This window comes from Gracilinanus agilis, chromosome 6 (genome assembly GCF_016433145.1).
Source record: "Gracilinanus agilis isolate LMUSP501 chromosome 6, AgileGrace, whole genome shotgun sequence".
Classification (NCBI taxonomy): domain Eukaryota; kingdom Metazoa; phylum Chordata; class Mammalia; order Didelphimorphia; family Didelphidae; genus Gracilinanus; species Gracilinanus agilis.
The window spans coordinates 88,906,927-88,927,185 of NC_058135.1; positions in this window are offsets into that span (position 1 = coordinate 88,906,927).

Consider the following 20,259-nt stretch of genomic DNA (forward strand, 5'->3'; position numbering starts at 1 on the left):
TATATTCATTAAATACCTTCCTATAACAATATCTGATTCTTTGAATATCTATCCTCCACCATTTGATTATACAGGAGGTAAATCCATTGTTAGTAGATCCATTTCTTTAGCATTTATCAAAGGACATTTTATAGACAAGGAATTAGGACAGAAAAAAGGCTAAAATGAGCTTTGCTAATCAAAAGTGCTGGTTGATTTCTCTAGTCTTCAAGACATATATAGTGAGCCCTCTTGTACAGTTAAAAATGTGAATTGTTCTCGTTTTTTTCTAGTGTAAATGGAGTGGATTTTTTAAAATTTAGTATAAGATCATCAGCAATCCTATGAGCTTACATCCCTTTAGACTAGTTAAGCTACATATTTTAAAACTAGATGAATACAGTTAATCCAAGATAACAAATATGGTCACTTTTCTTGATTACTTTGAAAAAGGCTTATAACAAGACAATATATACAAAATCTAGTTAATAGTCTAGCAATGTTTCTAGATAATTTTAAACTGTAGCATGAGGTGAGTTTATCAGAAGAGCCATTGGCCCAGATGTAAACATATTTATAATGGTTTTAGATGAGCTCCATGTATATTATTTTTTCTCCTTTTTGCTAATAGAAATATTGCTTGCTTAGCTTTTTCAGGCTCATTCTGCTTGGGTCTATTTTTAAAAACTACATCATGCATACAAACTCAATTGAACAGATGCTGCCTATGAATAATAACCGATCTCTCCTGTTTGTATTTCGGGTTTGCAAAGCCTAAAGAGGAAGGAACCAATGAGGAGGGGAAAGAAATGGAAAAAGATGGTCAATTTGACCAAAAATGAGAAGTACAAGTGAGGAATATGAATCAAATAAATTCTCGTCTAAGGAAGAATAAGAAAAGGCAAAATAATGTTGAAAGTAGTATTCTTAAATATCAGTTCAAAACATCCACTTGTTTCAATAACAACAAAAACAAAAGACCTTAGAATAACATGTGAACCAGTCATAGAAATGTACAACAAAGAGAAGCTATGGGCTATTGGGTAAAACTTTTTAAATAGATTTTAATTATAAATGTCTGATTAATGTATTTTTTAAAAATAAAAACCTTTACCTTCCATCTTAGAATCATTTCTGAGTAATTGTGCCAAGACAGAAGAGCAGTAAGAGCTAGGTAAACAGGATGAAATGAGTTGCCCAGGCTCATACAGCTTGGACCTGTCTGAGGCCACATTTGAACTCAGAACCTCCTCTCTCTCCAGACCTAGTTCTTTATCCACTGAGTCACCTAGATTTCCCTGTTAATATTTCTTAATGTGTACTTCCCAGTAATTCACTGTTAACACCCCTACTCCCCCGTTTGCCCCATAGTACCCATCTTTGTAACCAAAAAATACTATTAAGCAAAAAAAGAAAATGCTTTAGGTGTGTCTGACATGCTTTATTCCATATCTACAAACCAACTCCTCTGGTAAAAAGTGAAACTCATGCTGAATTAAAACCATTTAAATAAAATACAAGAAAATAAAAGTGCTTAGAATTTCATTTCACCAATATTATATACTTCCCATCATTAAGTGTTTTAGGCTTCTGGGTCATCATTTAATATGGTGAAGTTTTAAACTTTATTTTCATTATCCAACAGGTACTGTCTTAAATTCTTACTCAACAGTAAAAACAACATTCACCAAAAGACACCATGAAAAATGTGGCACAAAGACAAATGTCAGTATCATAGGACAGATTATGATGTATTTCATCACAATATGATTTCTTTAATCTTGCCTGCCCTTAGCACCACCACAATAACCCTCTGCCTCAAATTAATATCCTGTTCCACCTATCCTTTGGGAGGGCGATAGATATTTCTCAGTGCCCTTAATTTTTTGTGTTTTTATTAAAAAAAAAAAGGGAACAGGACAGTTATGTCTACTGTATTATTTCCATAAGGGTTTTGGACTTTGGGATAAATAATACTATATGAATCTACTTCCCTTTTAAAAATTTATACAGTATAAGGATAATCTGTTTATGATCTCTAGGAAAACCTTGAATAGGAAAAAAGCAAAAAGAAAATGGTTAGTAAATAGAAGGTATGTAAATTCTAAGCAGCCCTGCCTGAAATTGATAAAAATTAGGTGAGGCATCTTACCTATTATTTATATATAATACCTATATATACATATATATATATACATATATACTGAGAAACATTGGTATTTTGGGGGCATTTAATTCTAATTAACTTCTAATTCCTTCTCTTCTAGCACCAATAATAAGGAATGCTATCATGTAATGAGACTCTTATTCCAAAGTGATAGCTACCTTTAATATAATCATTCAGATTTCCAAAATGCCAATCAGACGCAGATAATTTTTTTCATATCAGAAGAGACTCTGTACATGACAATGCCTTTAAGTTTTTGTTTTTTTTTAATGGTATAGATTTCTGGTTTGATTATTATGGAAACTCCCCCTCATTCAGGTAGGCATCTCAGCTGTAACTTTTAATCTTAGAAGTTTAAATGGAACATTGAAAGGTAAGCTTAAAATTGGCCTTCTATAACAGGGTGAAAGGAATGGTAATGAAATCAAGAAATTAAAAACATAGCAAAACATAACAGGATTGAAAGGAATATTTTATTTAAATTTAATATTAACTTTATGTCAACTGCATGAAAAGTAATTGTACTACTAACAACCTTTAGTTATGTAAAGCTTTAAGTGTGTCCAATTTACAAAGTGCTGAGCTACACTTATCTGTGGGGGTATGAAAAACAAAGCTCCCTTTTTTTAAAGAAGTTTATATTCTAACAGAAAGACAAATGCAAACATAAACATTTACATCCATATATTTATATAAAATATTAACAGAATATAAGAATAAATTATAAAAAACCAAACTATAAGAAAAACAAATATGGGCATAAGAAGAATAAATAGGGAGAAGAGAGCACCAACAATCTTTAGGATTAGCAAAGCATTCATGCAGAAAGTAGTACTTGAGGTTTGTCTTAGAGTAAAAAGAAAAGACAGTGGGGTCAGGTAAAGCATAGGCACAGAAATGAGAGATGGAGTGTTATGTGTGATGAACAGAGCAAAGGTCCATTTAGTTCACAGAGTCATGAACAATTAGGAGAGAAAGTTAAATTGAAACCAGATAGTGAAAGGCTACAAAGGCTAAGCATAGAAGCTTATACTGGATCCTCAAGGAAATAAAGAGGAAACTTAAGATCAAACCTGATCTTAAGCACAAGCATTTTAGCAGTTGTATGGATGAACTGTAGTGGCTAAAATCTTGACTCATCGAGAACACAATTAGGAATAATAATCTTGGCACGAGGTGATAAACTACAGTGGTGGCTCTGTGAGAAGAGAAGAGATGTGATAGATGCCGCAGAGATAGAAACTGCAACATCTGGGAGTCGAGGATGATGCTGAGGTTATGAGCCTAAGAGACTGAAGAAATAGTGGTACCTTCAACAAAAAGTTTGGAAGAGGAATAGCTTGGGGACCAAAGATAAAGTTGTCTTTTAGACAGGTTGCATTTGAGATAGCTCCACATCATCAGGTTTGGAACGTCTGATAGGTAGTAGGTGATGTGGGACAGCACACTGGAAAAAGATGGGGCTGTATAAATAGAGTTACAAAAAATCTTGGTGCAGTTATAAGCTATAAAAACTTAAAAACTACACTAATACTTTAGGGATACCCCATATAGTACAGGGAATAATTGACAGAGAAAGAATTAAACCTTTGGTAACTATTTAAAACAGCAAGGGAAGCAGTGGAGAGTGAGAATAGAAAAGGGTACAAAGTCTTGGAGAAGAAGACCTCTAGTGACATGAATGAAAAGCCAGATAAGGAAACAAAGCTAAAATAGTCAGCCAACAGGAGGACCAGGAGAGAACAGTGTCAGGCAAAGCCCCTGATGAAAATGTCCAGAAAATGATAGTGGTGGTGGTGGTGAACTAAAAATGCAGCAGAAAAGTCAACAGGAACAAAAAGTAAGAAAAAGCCCAAGATACTTGGTTTTTAAGATATCCCTGGTGGACTTCTGGATTACTTGAGCAAAAAGATGGAGAACTGGGACATTTTCTCTTATCCTCATAGCTTCTTAGTCTTCTCTTCCTACTCGCTTCCCTCAAAAAATTATGGACCAAAGATAAAGCAACTTCAGCCATTTCCTATGGTCTAGGCCAGTGGTGGGCAAACTTTTTAAAGAGGGGGACAAAGGAAAGGAAATGCTCATCTGTCAGTCTGTTTCTAAGGCAGCTCTTTTGAAGTTTCATTGTATTATATCCTACTCATTGTATTCGTCAGATTAAGAATAATATCGTAGGCCCGGTAGAATATTTAAGGGGGGCTGCATCTGGTCTGTGGGCAGTAGTTTGCGCACCACTGGTCTAGTACATAGAGAATCTAAAAGAAAGTAAATAAATCTTCAACAAGAGAGTTTAAAAAAAAAAACATCTCAACAACTCATGAACTGACACTTATTGACCTTGAGGCTCTTCAAGGTACATTACATGCTATGAGGTTGAGGCTACACTAGCAGACGTAAGATAAAGACACAGCTACCTCACTGTAGTCCTTCTCCCTCTTTCCAGAATTGTGGAAAACCCATTTCTGAGCTCCAGAAATTTCCTGGTAGCTCTTCAGGAGCAAAATGCTACTGGGTCAACAACTCCAATGCCCAGGAGAGCAGATGCAGGGGAGAACAACCCCAGGACACCAACATGGGGGTAACATGACTCTAGGATAGGACATTGTGTGTGGAATGGGGGTCAACACTCCATTAAGCCTGAGGGAATCAAAAAATGAGAGTCTAGAGTTGATAGAAAAAGAAGATGAAGAGATCAAGAAAAATCCTTTTTGGAAAGGGTCATAAGAATAAATTTTTTTAAACTAATGACTAGAATTTGTTCAAGGGCAGGAGTAAAAGTGGATATCTATTTGACGGAAAAGAAAAAAATAAAGAGGCATGGGGAGAATTATATAACTAGATAAAATCAAGACAGAAAAGGCCCTAATAAACTATTCCTCTAAAGGAAAAAGGTAACAAATGAGAAGGAGGAATCAGGAGTGAGGATAAGAAAGCCAGTGGAAACAGAGCCTCCTTTAAAAAAAATTAAAATAAAGTTAATTTAGAAACATGGTAGTTTGTATACAGAAGAGGGAAAAATCTTAACTTAAAAAACTCCAATATCAGAGATAGAAGAAAATACAAACCTGATTTCATAAACTTAAATGTGAAAGAATTAAACAATCCAATAAAATGTAAAAAAGGGACAGATTGGATAAGAAAACAAAACTATAATTTGTTGCTTACAAGAAACATACTTAAAAAACAAAGATATACATGAACCTGAGGGGATGAAAAAAAAATCTCCTATGTATTAAATCAATCCCAAAAAGCTGAGCTTGCAATCATGCTGTTCAAAAAATAAAAAATGATAAACAAAAAATGTATTATGCTGAAAGGAACCATAAACAATAAACCAATGTTAGTAATGAATTTGTATATTCCAAATACCTTGACAACCAAATTCACAAAGAAAACATTATCTGAACTTCAAAAATGCATAGTAACATGGTAGTGAGAGATTTCAATATTTATCAGTTTTAGTTGTCTATCAGAAAGAAAAACACAGGGAAAATACGGAACTAAATGAATTCTTAGAGAATTAGAGTTAAAGACTTAATAACACCTTTTAAATAGGAGAGTAAAGGAATACATATATATTTCTCTGGAATCCATGTAACATTAAAAAAATTTACCATGTACTAGGACACAGAAATATTGCAAACAAATGTAAAAAGAGAAGAAATAGGTGATACATCCTTTAAAGATCATGATGTAATAATTATAATTGGTTCAGGGACAACAAGCAAAAGATACAAACCCAGATGGAGAGTTAACTATGGAAACCTAAATATTGTGTGGGTCAAAGAACAAATCATAGAAACATTTGATAACTATATAACAGAAAATTATAGTGATAAAACAATATCCCAGGATTTCTGAGATGAGTCCTCAGGGGTAAAATCATATCCTTACAAAAATACATTTAACAAAATAAAACATAATGGATTAACTGAATATTCATTTAAAAAGTTAGAAAGTCAACAAATAAGCCAAAAATAAATACAAAAGAGGAATCTGAAATCTTAGAAAAGGAAGTTGTTCTAGCTATAAAGGAACTACCAAACAATACACACAAAACCCTGATGAAGAATTCTGTTAACCTCTAAAGAATGGTACTCATACTTCACAAATTATTTTCAAAAACTGTGAGAGAAAGCACCCTACCAGAATCTTAATGGAGATGGAGAACGAAAGATTAAGTCCAGGTCAAATAATGCAACACTACACATTCTATACTGTGTATTCCTATATTTAAGGTACCATACAATAAAGAAACTGAGCAATGTAAATTGATTATATTTCAGCAATCTCCAGTATTTAACTACATGATATTTTAGGTTTGTATCCAAGTATTTCAGTTTAATTAACACATCGTGTGTTAAATTGCCTTAATATCAGCTTCAAATAAAAACTTAAAGGTTTGACTTGAAAAAAACCCTAACGTATAGTATCACATCATATCATATTGTGTCATATAGTGACTATAATCCATATACCTAAACCAGGAAAAGGTAAAATACAGAAAGAGAAATATAGGGTAATATCATTAATGAACATTGGATCAACAATTTTGAACAAACTACTATCAAGCCAACTTCAGTGACTTATTCAAGAAATCATTCATTATGACCAAGTGGAATTTGTTCTAGTGATATGAGGTTGGTTTAACAGTGAGAAAATAATCAACATAATTAATCATATTAAAAGTCAGATCATCTTGAACCATATGATCATCACAACTGATGCAGGAAAAAGTCTTTGACAAAGTACTACAATCATTTATGCTAAAAATCCTACCAAGTAGAGCCTCTGAGACTTTTTCAATATCATAAAAAAGCATTTATCTAAAAACCAAAAGATACCATTTTATGCAATCAGGCTACACTAGAACCTTTTCCATTAAATATGGGAGTGAATAAAGGATGCCTAGTCTCATTATATTTGATATTGTTCTAAAAATGCTAGCAACATCAATAAGACAAGAGGAAGAACTTAAAGGCATAAAATTAGGTAAAATTATTCCTATTACTGTATAGTTAAACTATTCCTGATGTAATGCAGAGATGCAATCAAGGCATTTACCCTTGCAAAACCTAACTGTAGAATTTCTCGTAGTTAACCAGCCTTAGAACTCTGACAAAAGGCAGTTGGTCCCAGAAGCTTGTGAAGAGCGGAGGGTGAACTGGGCTCTGCCTTCCAGCTGAAACCTTGCCTTGAATCTATGCTTTTGTCTTTGGACATTTGGAGCTTAGCTAACTTCTCTGAACCTCTTCCCTGACCTTCCCTATTCCATTCACCTTTCTGATTTTCCTGTGGGCTTTGGGAGAAGGGTGGATTTTGGGGTTGTAACAATTAGACTTTAAGGATTTAGTTCCCCATAGACAAGTAGGGCTTACCCTTGAAACAAACTATCCCCTGCTTTATTGTTTTAGTACTCCCTAACCTCAAGGGCAGCCAAACTTCCCTGGATGAGAGAGAGCAGGCTCTCTCTCAGTCCAAATGATTCCTATAACCCTCCCCAACCTGGAGCTTCTCCCTAGTGGCTGTTAGAGAAACCCTGTACCCTTCTCTCCTTTATAATCAACCCTGAAACTTTAATAAATCCCTTGTTACCTAATCAAACCCTTTGCTAAATCATTGGCTCAACGACAAGTGAGGGTTGAAAGAGGGAAGGAACTATTCTCTTTATTTTCCTGAGGGAAGCTGGAGGCATCCATCTTGGGAGGAACTAGTTGCCTCTATACTTCCTCCTGGAAATCCTTCAGTTTCACTGACAGGGAGGAGCCTTGGGACTCCTTCTTTGTGGACTTGAGAAACTGACTAGAAAGCCCTCCAGTCAGATTCAAACCACTTCTGACTGGCCCTAACCTTTGTGTCTGGAGAAATACCATTTTCCCTGGAAGAGTGCAGCCTTCCTCCCTCAGTAACCTCTGCCTCTAGTCTGAGTGTCTCCCTGTTGCAGCTGCCTCCCCTAATTACCTCATCACCTCCCTTACTGTTCATTATACGGCCTTGTCCTCTATTTCCCTAAACTCAGCCATTCCCTTATATCTCTCCTTACCACCTCAATCCACTATTGCACCCTCCATTCCCACTAAAGAACAAAAACACCCTATTTACCTTTTCTTTATTATTCTTTTATTACACTATTCACTGAAAATGATGATTTAATTGTAAGCAGAACAATAGCTCTAGCAAAGTTATAGGAAACAAATCCTCAAAAATCAATAGCATTTCTACACGATAAAAGAAAATCACAAGGATCAATTATGGAAAGGGAAATTTCATTCCAAATAACCATAAAACCTGGTGACTGATTTACCAAAGGACACAAAAGACTTTTACAGACTCAATTCATAGTGCTTCTTAAAGAAATAAGAAAAATGTAATAGGCAAGGAAGGATGGAGACGTGTTTAAAAAGAATGATAATGAGTCGTGTTTTGGAAATGCTAAATTTAAGATATCTACTGGCAGTTTAATGTCTGAAAGGCAGATAGATATGTGAACCTGGAGTTCAGCAGAGAGACTGAGGTAGGAAAGTTATATTTGCGAATCATCAGCATAGAGCTGGTAATTAAATCCATGGGAGCTGATGAGTTCACCTAGACAAGTACTATAGAGGGAGAAGAAAAGAGAACTCGGGACAAAATCCTGAGAGACACCTATGGTTTGAGAGCAGATCTGCAGGAAGATCTAGCAAAGGTGAGTACAATCCTTGCCCTGAAGTAAAGTTTTTGTTCAATCATCATCTCCATTTGTTTCTCTGAGATTTAGTTAGAACTATATTGTGGTAGAATGCCTCCTTGCATTCCTATCATAAGGTTTCTCTCCAGTATGAGTTCTCTGAGGTCAAGCAAATTCTAGGATCCATTTGAAAGTTTTCCCATATCAATCATATTCATGTTTCTTTACAGTATGGATTTCCCAATGTTGAATAAGTCCTGGCCTATGTCCAAAGGCCTTTCCACATTCATTACATTCATAAAGTTTCTTACTGATGTCAGTTCATACTGGTGAGAAATCATTTGAATGTAATAAATGTGTTCTTGTGTTCTCTTGTGTTCCTTAAGTCCTGTCCTCAGATGGAAGGATTTCCCACATCTGTTGTATTTATAAGGTTTCTCACCAGTATGCATTGTCAGATGTTGCAAAAAGTTTTATTTTCTGACTAAAGGACTTCCCACATTCAATACATTTAAGAGGTTCCTCACCAGTATGAATTTTGAGAAAGCTTTAGTTTCTGGCTAAAGATCTTCAGACAATCAATACTTTCAAAAGAGTTGTCTCCAATACAAGTTCTCTAACATTCAGTATGATCTGAGCACTTATAGAACACCTTGCCACATTCATTACAATGGCAAGGCTTTCCACCACTTTGAATTTTCTGATGTTCAGTAAGCCATCCTTTTAGTCTAACGGCCTTTCCACATCTATTACATTCAAATGATTTCTCACCAGTATAAACTGATTGATGTTAATTAAACTACACTTTAATACTGAAGATTTTCCCACATAGATTACATTCCTGTGGTTTCTCACCAGTCTGAACTGACTGATGTTTAGTAAAGTATGTGCAGCTGTAGAAGGGCTTTGCACATTTGTTATATTTATAAGGTTTTTCACTTTATATGAAGAATGAATTCTCTGATGTTCAGTAAGTTTTGAGCATCTTGCAGAGGGTCTTTCCACATTCATTAAATTCATAAGGTTTCTCACCAGTATGCATTTTCTGATGTTCTTAAGCTGTCCTTTTCATCAAAAAGCCTTTCCACATTTATTATATTTATATGGTTTCTCACCAGTATGAATTGCCTGATGTTGATTAGGTTGGGCTTTTAGTCAAAATGTTTTCTCACATATATTACATTGATAATGTCCTGATATCTGAGAATCTCAGTCCTTGGGCAAAAGGTACTGGCATGTTCATTACTTTCATAATGTTTCTTTCCAGGATAGATTTTCTCAGTAAGAATATATCATTTCCTTGAGGAGATCTTCTTACATTTATTATATTCATGAATTTTCTCACTAGTACCAATTCCAGAACAGTCAACAAAAGTTGAACTAAGGTTAAAGCATTTCCCATATTCATTATATTTAGATTTTTTCCCTTTGAGCATCTACTACTACATTTTTGTCTATTTCCATGCCATTTATAGTATTTTCTATGTATATTACATATACTTGGACTCTTTTCTTCTATCTGTTTGTTGTGATAATTAGATTAAGTCTACACTGCCCATCTTTAGATTTAATCACCAAAGGTGAAAGCATCTCTAATTCTGGGAGGTCCATAACCCACATGTGCTAGAGTGAATGATGAATCAGAATCAACTAACCACCCCCTAGGTAGTACTATGAGAAGCATCTATTGTGATTGGACATGCAAATTAGGAGAGAGGCACAGGAAGTGACACATAAGTAACCCCTTTAAAAGGAGAAGGTCCTCAGTCAGCTGGGGGCTTCTGGTGAAGAGGGTGGATGGTGAAGGAGATCTTCTAGATCTTCTGATCCGTGGAGGTGGTGAGTTTAAAGACTGACTGAATCTTTCTGAACTTCTCTTAAGGAACTTCCTTAAGATACTCTGTGAATGAAGCTTTGTTTCATCACCTCTGGGGCTCTGGCCCTCTGACTCTTTGCTGAGGGCTAATTAGATCTACTTGGATTAATTGGAGGATTACAGTAAATTATCTACTGGGTTAGATTCTTATTTCCTTATTTCCTTTCTCTCTTCTTAATTGTAAATAAACTTCCATAAAAGTCAATTTTGACTTGAGATTATTCTTAATTGAGGATTGATAATAGTTCAATCCTCTGGTGACCATCTTTTAATATAGTGAACCCAAAAAAAAACCTTTTTCCCCCTTGTAAGGAAAGGATTGGCCCTGGTTTGAAGCTTCTGTCATAACTATTTCATTCATGGACCATAGATTTATTGGGATGTTTCTTTTGTGTGATTTTGACTTGCAAGAATTGCTTTTCTTTCTTGGTCAGATGACTCTTGCATGGCACCACAGTCTCTGGATTCTCCCACTGGGGAAAAGAGACCATCCTGCTTGGGCATTTCCTGAGATGACTGTCCCACTGAAATACTTAGCTTGATAGTGGGGTCATTGTGTTCTTGCCAAGTCCCTCAACTTGGACTGCTAATCCTCCCTCCAGTATCCATGGTGCTTCCCTTCCCTCCAGCTAATAGATGGCATATGATTTGGAAAATGCAGGTCCCAGGGAGCCCCAGTTACTGTAGTTCTCCAGCATTCCATCTCTATAAAACTCCTGAGAAAGGTCCAGGTACGTCCACTCCTGCGTGAAGTCCACCACCACATCCTTGAAGGCCACTGAGTCCTGTGGGGTCCCAAAGGCCTGAAGCTCAGAGACCATCTTCTCCCCAATTTTACCTCCTCCTTGGCAAAAGCAGAGCTCTGAAGGCAGAGCTGGCAGAGTTAGTAACACTAACAAGTGGTGGACTGGGGGAGTGAAGTTTTACATCAGAGGAAGCACCTGAGCAGAGTCCCAGCTTGGGAGAAGGATTCAACTCCTAGAGCTGCTAACAACAGGTTAGGCCCACACAGCTGCTAATAGACATAGAACACCTGGGGCCCAAATGGCCACTTCACCATCACCTGGGCAGGCAAAGGCTTCTGGGAAATGTAGTTCTCAGGGCAGCTGTCCGTGCCCATCAGAGAAGGATCCAGGCACACCTGCAGCCTCTGGCTGCTTCTAGGGTCTGCAGCTGTGCGGGTCTAGGTACCAACCTAGAGCTTGGCATTGGAATCCCACCTTAACTCCTAGTCAAGCCTGAGAACGGGACATCAAGAAAGATGCCATGCCACCATGTCTCCTTGTGTCCAGTGGATAGCTTGGATCCCTCACCATTCCTGCCTCCTTCTCAGCTGAGAACCTGGGCTCAGATTTTCCTTAAAATGCCAGAGGCCATTCACAGGGAGCTGGACTGTCTCCCCCAGGCTTCCTCTCCTTTCTTCTCCTCTTCTTCTCTCTTCTCCGCATTATAATCTAAACTAAACGGATGCTTTACCTTAATATTAAAGATTTCATTATAAAAAAATTAGAAAAGAAGCAGATCATACACCTCTCACAGCTACAGACAAAAGACATATTCTTAACCAAATGAGAAAGAAGCAATTACAAAAGAGAAAATGGATAATTTTGATTAATTAAAATGGTAAAGCTTCTGTGCTGATAAAATTAACAAATTTAGGATAAAACAGGGTAGTGGTCCAATATTCAGTTCATTTGATAAGAGTTTAGTATCCAAGATATAGTAATAATTCATAAACATATGCCAGACTAATTACTAAGTGATCAAAGGATAAAAACAGTTCTTCAAAGAATTTCTAAATATTCACAACTCCCCCAAATGAAAGAATACTTCAGATCACTAGTGATAAGAGAAATGCAAAACAAAACAACCCTGAAATTTAATCTTTCACCTGCAAATGGGCAAAAATGCCCCCCCAAAATGGCAACATTCCGCACGAAAGGGATTGTGGAAGGACAGGCACACTAAATGCAAAATGTCTGCAAATACTGGATTCTGTTGTGCATTGGTCTATTGCAGGGGTCAGCAACCTTTTTGGCCATGAGAGCCATAAACGCCACATTTTTTAAAATGTAATTTCGTGAGAGCCATACAGTGCTCACAGTGCGCGCTCCTGTAACAGCACCTGAAAAAAATGGACTTTATGGCTCCTGCAGAAAGAGCCATACGTTGCAGACCCCTGGTCTATTGGATGCATTTAAATAAGCTTCTATTTCTAAAGTTACTAATGAAGGCTTTCACTCAAGACTCACTTACAGAACTCATTGTAAAATTAAAATGACCCTGGATTCTTTTGGGTTCATGTTATAATGGAAAGACTTAAATACAGGCCCTTCTGGACAATGAATCTATCAATTGAGTACCAGTTTATCTAAAATTCACAGGATCATCACTAAAAGATTAGCAATAAGGAATATTTTTTCCCCACAGAAACTTAAAAGAGGTCATGATCTCTCTCTCTCTGGAAGAGATTGTGGATCTTTTGACATATTAATAAATAATTTTTTCTGAAAATTATTATCAGATTTTACCCAAGAACTTGGGTTATTTCTTGAATTTCAGACAGATGCCATTAATGTCAAGAACAGCAGAGCTTAAGGAGCTTATTGATCAAGTTCACTTTCATCAAGCATAATAAGCTAATTGAAAATCAGCCTACTTAGAGTAGTGTATGTGATGTATAAGAAAGAATGGCCTAGATCAGTGATGGGCAAATTATGGTACCTGGCCAGATGCGGCCCTGAAATGTTTTATCCTGCTTTGGGTCATTATTCCTAATCTGATGAATACAATGAGTAGGATACAATACAATGAAACTTCAAAAGAATTGCCTTAGAAACAGACTGGCAGATGAGCATTTCCTTTCCTTTGGCCTCCTCTTTAAAAAGTTTGCCCATCACTGGCCTAGATGATCTAAAAACTAAATGCAAAGATCACTCATATTCTTTCACAGTGTATCCCAAATACCCAATAAACTGTGCTGACTTCAGAGTATTTAACTCAAGTGGTAGATTGAGTTGATTTTATTATCATACATTGAATGTGTTTTTGATGAAAACTATGAAATCTTATTCCTAAAAACAAACAAACAAACAAACAAAAAATCAGGAGAAATTCTAATAGAAACTCGTCACAGAATCAGAATTCTAGGAGAACTCCTTGTTCATCTACTCCAAACACTCATCAGCTGATAAGATGAAAGGCAAACTCATATTTAGATATAATATTGTGCTGGAAATGGATGGATAACTGCCCAGGTTCATACAATGAGTTATTGGCAGAGCTAAAACTAGGACCCATGCCTTCTGATTTCTAACCTTATATTAAAGTGAGAAAAAACAGTTTAGAATGGCAAACACTAGATTTACAATCAGAGAACTTCAGTTCAAATTCTTAGGTTATTTAATAATTATTGCTGTTCATCTTTTGTTTTCAAAGAGAACCAATGCCATCACAGGTGGTGTCTCTACTTGCTCATGAATTCTCATTTTCTCTTTCATTGTCATTTGAAGTCCAAAGGCAAGACAAAAGTTAGGATGACTCATGATGGCCCAGGATACAGTGGAAGACCTTGGCATTTTCAATATCCGACCAAGATCTAAGTACTCCACAATGCTTGCTTTATCTGCCTTCAGGGCTATTGGAACCAATTTTTCATATCCATCATGTATAACTTAATACCTGTATAATCTTTGATATAAATCACTTATCTCTTAGGGACTTTAGTCTCCCTCAGGAAGGGGTTTGACTAGATGATCTCAAGCTTCCTTCTAGTTCTCAAACAAATAAACTCTTAAAGGCCTGTCTTGTCCTGCAAACTAAGATTTCTTATTTTAAAAATAATCCTTACCTTCTGTCTAAAAATCAATACTATGTACTGATTCTAAGGCATAAGAATGGTAAGGTAATGGGGACTGAGTTGCCCATGATCACACAGCTGGGCAAAAGCTAAGGCTAGATTTGAACACAGGACTTCCTAGCTCTAGACCTGGCCCTCTATCTACTAAGCCACCTGGCTGCCCTCCAACCTATGATTTCTTTAGATACCCTGATCTTAATCTTGAATTATGAATTTCCCAAAATAAGGACCTGTAAAACATTGACCAAACAAAACGCATATTGATGAAAATGTTTATAAGCTTCATAAGCTTTTTAAAACTTTTGATAGGTAATTGTGCAAGATGATAATTTTTGCAATGTGTCATTTCCCTAGCTTGTTAGTAAAATAAACAAAATATAGATATTAAACGTTCTCCTCTGTCCCTCCCAAATTGCCGAGAAATACAACTGTTCTAGGTCTCTCTATAAAGTCACTATTTGGTTGAAAAGTTACTTAGTAATGATGTTCAAGCTCAACCCTCTTGAAGAAGAAGAAACAGTTTTAACTTTGAGAAAATTTGCAATATTCTTCTTTGGGTGCATTTTTTTTCATAGAAATATGTTATTTGGAACTAAATTTTCTGTGAAGGAATTTATAAACAGTCATGAGGTTATAAGCATATGTATAAATCTTTTTTCCTCCACAATAAAATCCCTTTGTATTTAATCCCAAACTTTGATACATCCTAAAGGCTTCAGAAGAACATAATGTCTTTGGAATTCTTCCCTTTGTTTATTTAGTGATCTCATGACATCAGATTTTGTTGGAACATTACATATAGTCATTGGCCAAAAGTTCTGCAATTCTATGGAAAAAGGAAATAATCTAAATTTAACTTCCACTACCCACTTCTAGTAAATAAGGTGGGGACAAAAGATATTTAACATTACTCTAAGACTATGATGCACTGGGTAAGAAACTAAAGAACTTCAAGGGTCACAAGAGGTATCTTCATAACTGCTATTGATTAGCTGAAGAGAAAGTCTGATTTAGGATTAGACCACATTATGAAGATGGCAATATCTTAAACTGGATTTGAAGTTTTGACCAAACCTTAAAATAGAAATGATTGGCTTTTGGCTAGAAATAAAATCCATGTAATGAAGATTGGTAACATTACACATGTCTAAGATTACGTGATAATATCAAGATGCTTGTGAAAAGACGTAAGAGTAAGAGGAAGTATACATCTGCCAAATCAAATATAAAAAGCAATTGCTACAAGAAAAAGAATACTAGAGGAGAAGATCAATGCATAATTCAAAAGAAGCCAAATCTTAGAAATGGACATTCTCAAATGTGGATGTTAGAAAGGCAACATGTCAAGCTGGCAGAGTCCTCAAGAAAGTCCCTTTTTCCCTCATAAAGAAGTTGGATTCCAGGTCATATTGCTCAGAAAATATCTCCTCTTTCATCCAGGAAACTAAATGTATTTCAGCATAGGCTTAGATTCATCCCAAAGAATCCAAAATAATCTGATATGTTTGGAACATCAACCTTTGTTTATTTAGTGATCTTTCCACATCAAATTTTATCGCAATATCCTATGCAGTACATGAACTGACACTCAAACCTTGAAGACTTCCCATCCCACAGATGTCATATGGTTGAGAAATTACAATACTGTCTCTTCAAGACCATGCTCATAAACTTGGGGTCCAGAAACTCTCCTTTCAGGCCACCTAAACAAGAGTATGCCCTATTTCTACCATCTGTCCCTGCTCCAAATTAGTGTGCAGGTGGAAAATGGGCCACACTTGAGCTACGTTCCCAGCATCCTTTTAAGTACGCCCTCAAAAAATGAATCTTTAAAAGGATGCTGGGAATGTAGCTCAAGTGTGGCCCATTTTCCACCAACACACTAGGCATAGCTGCTTCCTGCAAAATGGGAGGAGCAACTTCCTATCCCAATGGGAAGCCTCAATCAGCTTTGAAATTTTAAAACATTATAGGAGTCATAAGCATCACTATGGCCAAAAATACATTCAATTCTTGGCCAGTCCAATGGCATTGCCTGGCTTCAATTGGTACAGTAGATACTGTCACTGAGTACATCTTTAAAACTTTTCCAACTTAAAAGCCCCTGTTTATGCTCCATATCCTTCAATAACCCAATACCATCCTGAAATTTTGATGTCTTTGCAGCAGAACTTGCTGACCATTTTTTAACATCATGAGCACCTGGGTAATGCAATATGATTGTAAACAAAAGAACGCTCTAAGCGTCCAAGGAAAGTCTTAAATCCTGATTTCCCATCTCTAAGTGCTGCCCTTTTGCGTTAGAAACCTGGGTTCAAATGTTAGAAGGAAAACCTTGAGAAAATCATTTTCTTTCTTTGTGGGAAGTTCCACAGATTCTTCCTCTGCAAAAGGAAGAATGAGATTAGATTGTCTCCAAAGTCATAGACAACTATTTTCACAGTAAAAAAAAAATTAGTTGGTTTCAAGTTGTGTCTCTAACACATATTGGTTGGTTGTGTTACCCTAGGCAAATTACAAGCTCTTAATACTCCAAACAACTGTCTACAAGAGAGGTTCTTATCCTTTTTAATGACAGTCAATCAACTCACATTTATTAAGCACCTGCTTCATGCCAGGCACTGTAGTGACACTGATCCTTTTGGAAGTCTAATGTTTGGTAGGCTGGTGAATCCTATGTAGCATTTCTCAAACTATTTTTCAATGCATAAAATAAAATACATGAGGTTATAAAAGAACCAATTATATAGAAATACAGTTTCCTATATGAAACCACTGGTCAGATTTTAAGAGCCTCTCCTTTCACTAAAGCTAAATATTCCAGAATAGACCAATGACTGACTTGGAAGAGGGAATTCCTCATCTGATCTACTCTGACCATGGCCATCTCAGAGTCCTTTGTACTGCTTAAGTTCTCTATGTTCCAGATCACTGCAATCAGCATGTCCAGCAAAAGAACCGAGGTAATATACCTCATCTTCAGGGTAAATAGCGTGTTCCTGGAATGGCAACTGGTCTGTTCCACCACTTCTCAGGGTCTTCACTATTACAGAATGATCAAACTAACACATCACTCAACAAGCATTGATTAAGAGTCTGTTTGGTGGCAGGCACTGAGCTAGGTCCTAAACACACAAATAAAAATCATTAAAGAACCCTTAACATCATGATGGTTACACTATGGAGGGGAGAGGACCAGGGAAAGGGAAGACCATGTGTAAATATAAATATGAAGAGAACAGATACCAAAAAATACAAGGCAGTCAGTGAAGGGGAGGACAGTTAGGGGAGAAGGGCTTAGGAAGAGTTTCATGTACAAAGTGATACTTGAGCCTTTTGGAGGGGTTCCCTGAAACAGAGGGGAGTGGAGTATGTTAGTTAATACAGGGTCAGGAGATGGAAAGCAACTGTGAGGGAGAAAGAGAAGACCAAGTGACCAAGGAGAAAAGTGTGGGATTTCGGATGATATACCTTTACCTTCACACAATTGAATGAAAATAGATGTAGAGATAGATCTCATTAAACTTTTTTTTTCTTTTTTTACATTTTTTTAAACCCTTAACTTCTGTGTATTGGCTCCTAGGTGGAAGAGTGGTAAGGGTGGGCAATGGGGGTCAAGTGACTTGCCCAGAGTCACAAAACTGGGAAGCATCTGAGGCTGGATTTGAACCTAGGACCTCGTGTCTTTAGGTCTGACTCTCAATCCACTGAGTTACCCAGCTGCCCCCTCATTAAAATTTTGAGCTTATTAGTCAATTAAGATTATTTGAATTAACAGACCATCAAGGCTTTCATACATCCAATGAGATGTCAACCATGTCTATAGCAAAATTACCTGAGGTTCCCAAAAAAAGACATAAAAAGGCATTCAAAAACAATCATCAAAATAAATTTTTTTCTATAATGAAGATCCAGCAAGGTTTAAGAAGAAGGGTGTTATCTTTGTAATAACAGGGATATTGGGAAGCTGATGGGTTGGCCAGAGCCAGATGCTGCAAGACATGCTTCTCCCACACAGACAGGTTTGAGTAGGGAGGGGGTTAGGTACTCCTTGGTCTTAAACCCCTCAGTTGAAGATGGAGACAGGGAAGAGTGTCTTCAAGCAAGATTCAGCAAAGGCAAATTTTTAATGATGTTCTCTTTCTCTAACTTATATTCCCCACAGGTCTGATTGAGGACTGAGTAGTAGCTAGATATCTTAATGTTAAGGACTGAGAAGGATCTGACTTCTTAGGCTGGCAACTGACAGGAACCAAGCTTAATGGCTATAGTGAGTATACACAAATATTACTCAGGCACTGTTATTAAAGATATAGCTTATATTGATAAAAGAAAGAAGGGGAAGGCAAGAGGGGGTAATTAAGATTGGGATAAGAACTGGGAAGCCCTAAACTGTCAGGTTGAAGCTGCCCCTCCCCCCCAGGAGGGAGTGGCAGACCTTTAGCTAACTTGCTCTCAAAGCTAATAGTAATTACTTCTAATGTCTATATAACAAATAATTATTATATTGATGCTGGAAAGGTCTAATCCTACTAGACAGGCAAACTTCTGAGTAGAAACCACAATGGCTTTTGCCACTATGGCCTCCCAAGCGAACCCCAAATCAGGAACAGCAAGCGGAGAGATCTGCTCCCCTCAAGTCCCAGAAAACCACTGTTTAACTCCCTACCAACTGCCCCCTCACCCAAAGTTCTCCAGGGGGGTCCCCTGGAATTCTGGGTGAGGCTTGACCCTGTATTTTGCAGGAATTCCATCCTGCCATTTTCTACATTAAAAGGGTCAAGGTGGGGTCATGATGGTAGAGTGAAACCACCATTTTGTCAAGCTATTCCAAGGCACCCACCCCAAAAATAATCCAAAAAATGGGTCAAACCATATTCTGAGCAGAAAAGCCAATTAAAGGTGACAGTGAGTCAGTCATTTGTCCATGTCAGAAAAGCTTAGGAAGGAAGGCAGACAGACAGACAAGCACACACACACACACACACACACACACACACACACACACACACACACAAAACACACAAGGATTTGGAAGATAATGGAGTGAGTTGAATATGAGATGCCATATTAATAAATAAAATTAAGGGGATGAAAACTAAGAATGTACTGGGAGAAGGGGGAAGGGAAAAGTAGAACAAGGTAAACTATCTCACCAAAAAGAGGCATGAAAGAGCCTCGATATTGGAGGGGAAGTTGAGGGAGGTGGAGGGTCTCCCTTGAACCTTATTATCATTGGAATTGGCTCAAAGGGGAAACAACATGCACACTCGTTTGGGTACAGAGATCTGTCTTACCCTAAAGCAGTGATGGTGAACCTTTTAGAGACCAAGTGTCCAACTGCTAAATATGAGCCTCCCCTTTACCCCAAACAGGGGTGGGAGGAAGCACTCTCACTGAGCTTCTGGGCAGAGGGGTGGGTAATGAGAGAAATGTAAACTGTGTGTGGAGAGGGAAAAGCAAGCATCCCCCTCTGGAACACTTGGGCACATGTGCCACAGGTTCACCAACATGGCCCTAAAAGAAACAAGGAAGGGAAAGTGATAATAGATAAGGTGGTGGTGATGGGTTGATAGAAGGAAAGGCAGACCAGAGGAGATGGTAGTCAGAAGGGAAACACATGAAGAAAATCATAGCTGAAAAATATTTTATAGTGAGTTTCTTTGATAAAGGTTTCATTTCTAAAATATATAGAGGACTGAGTCAAATTT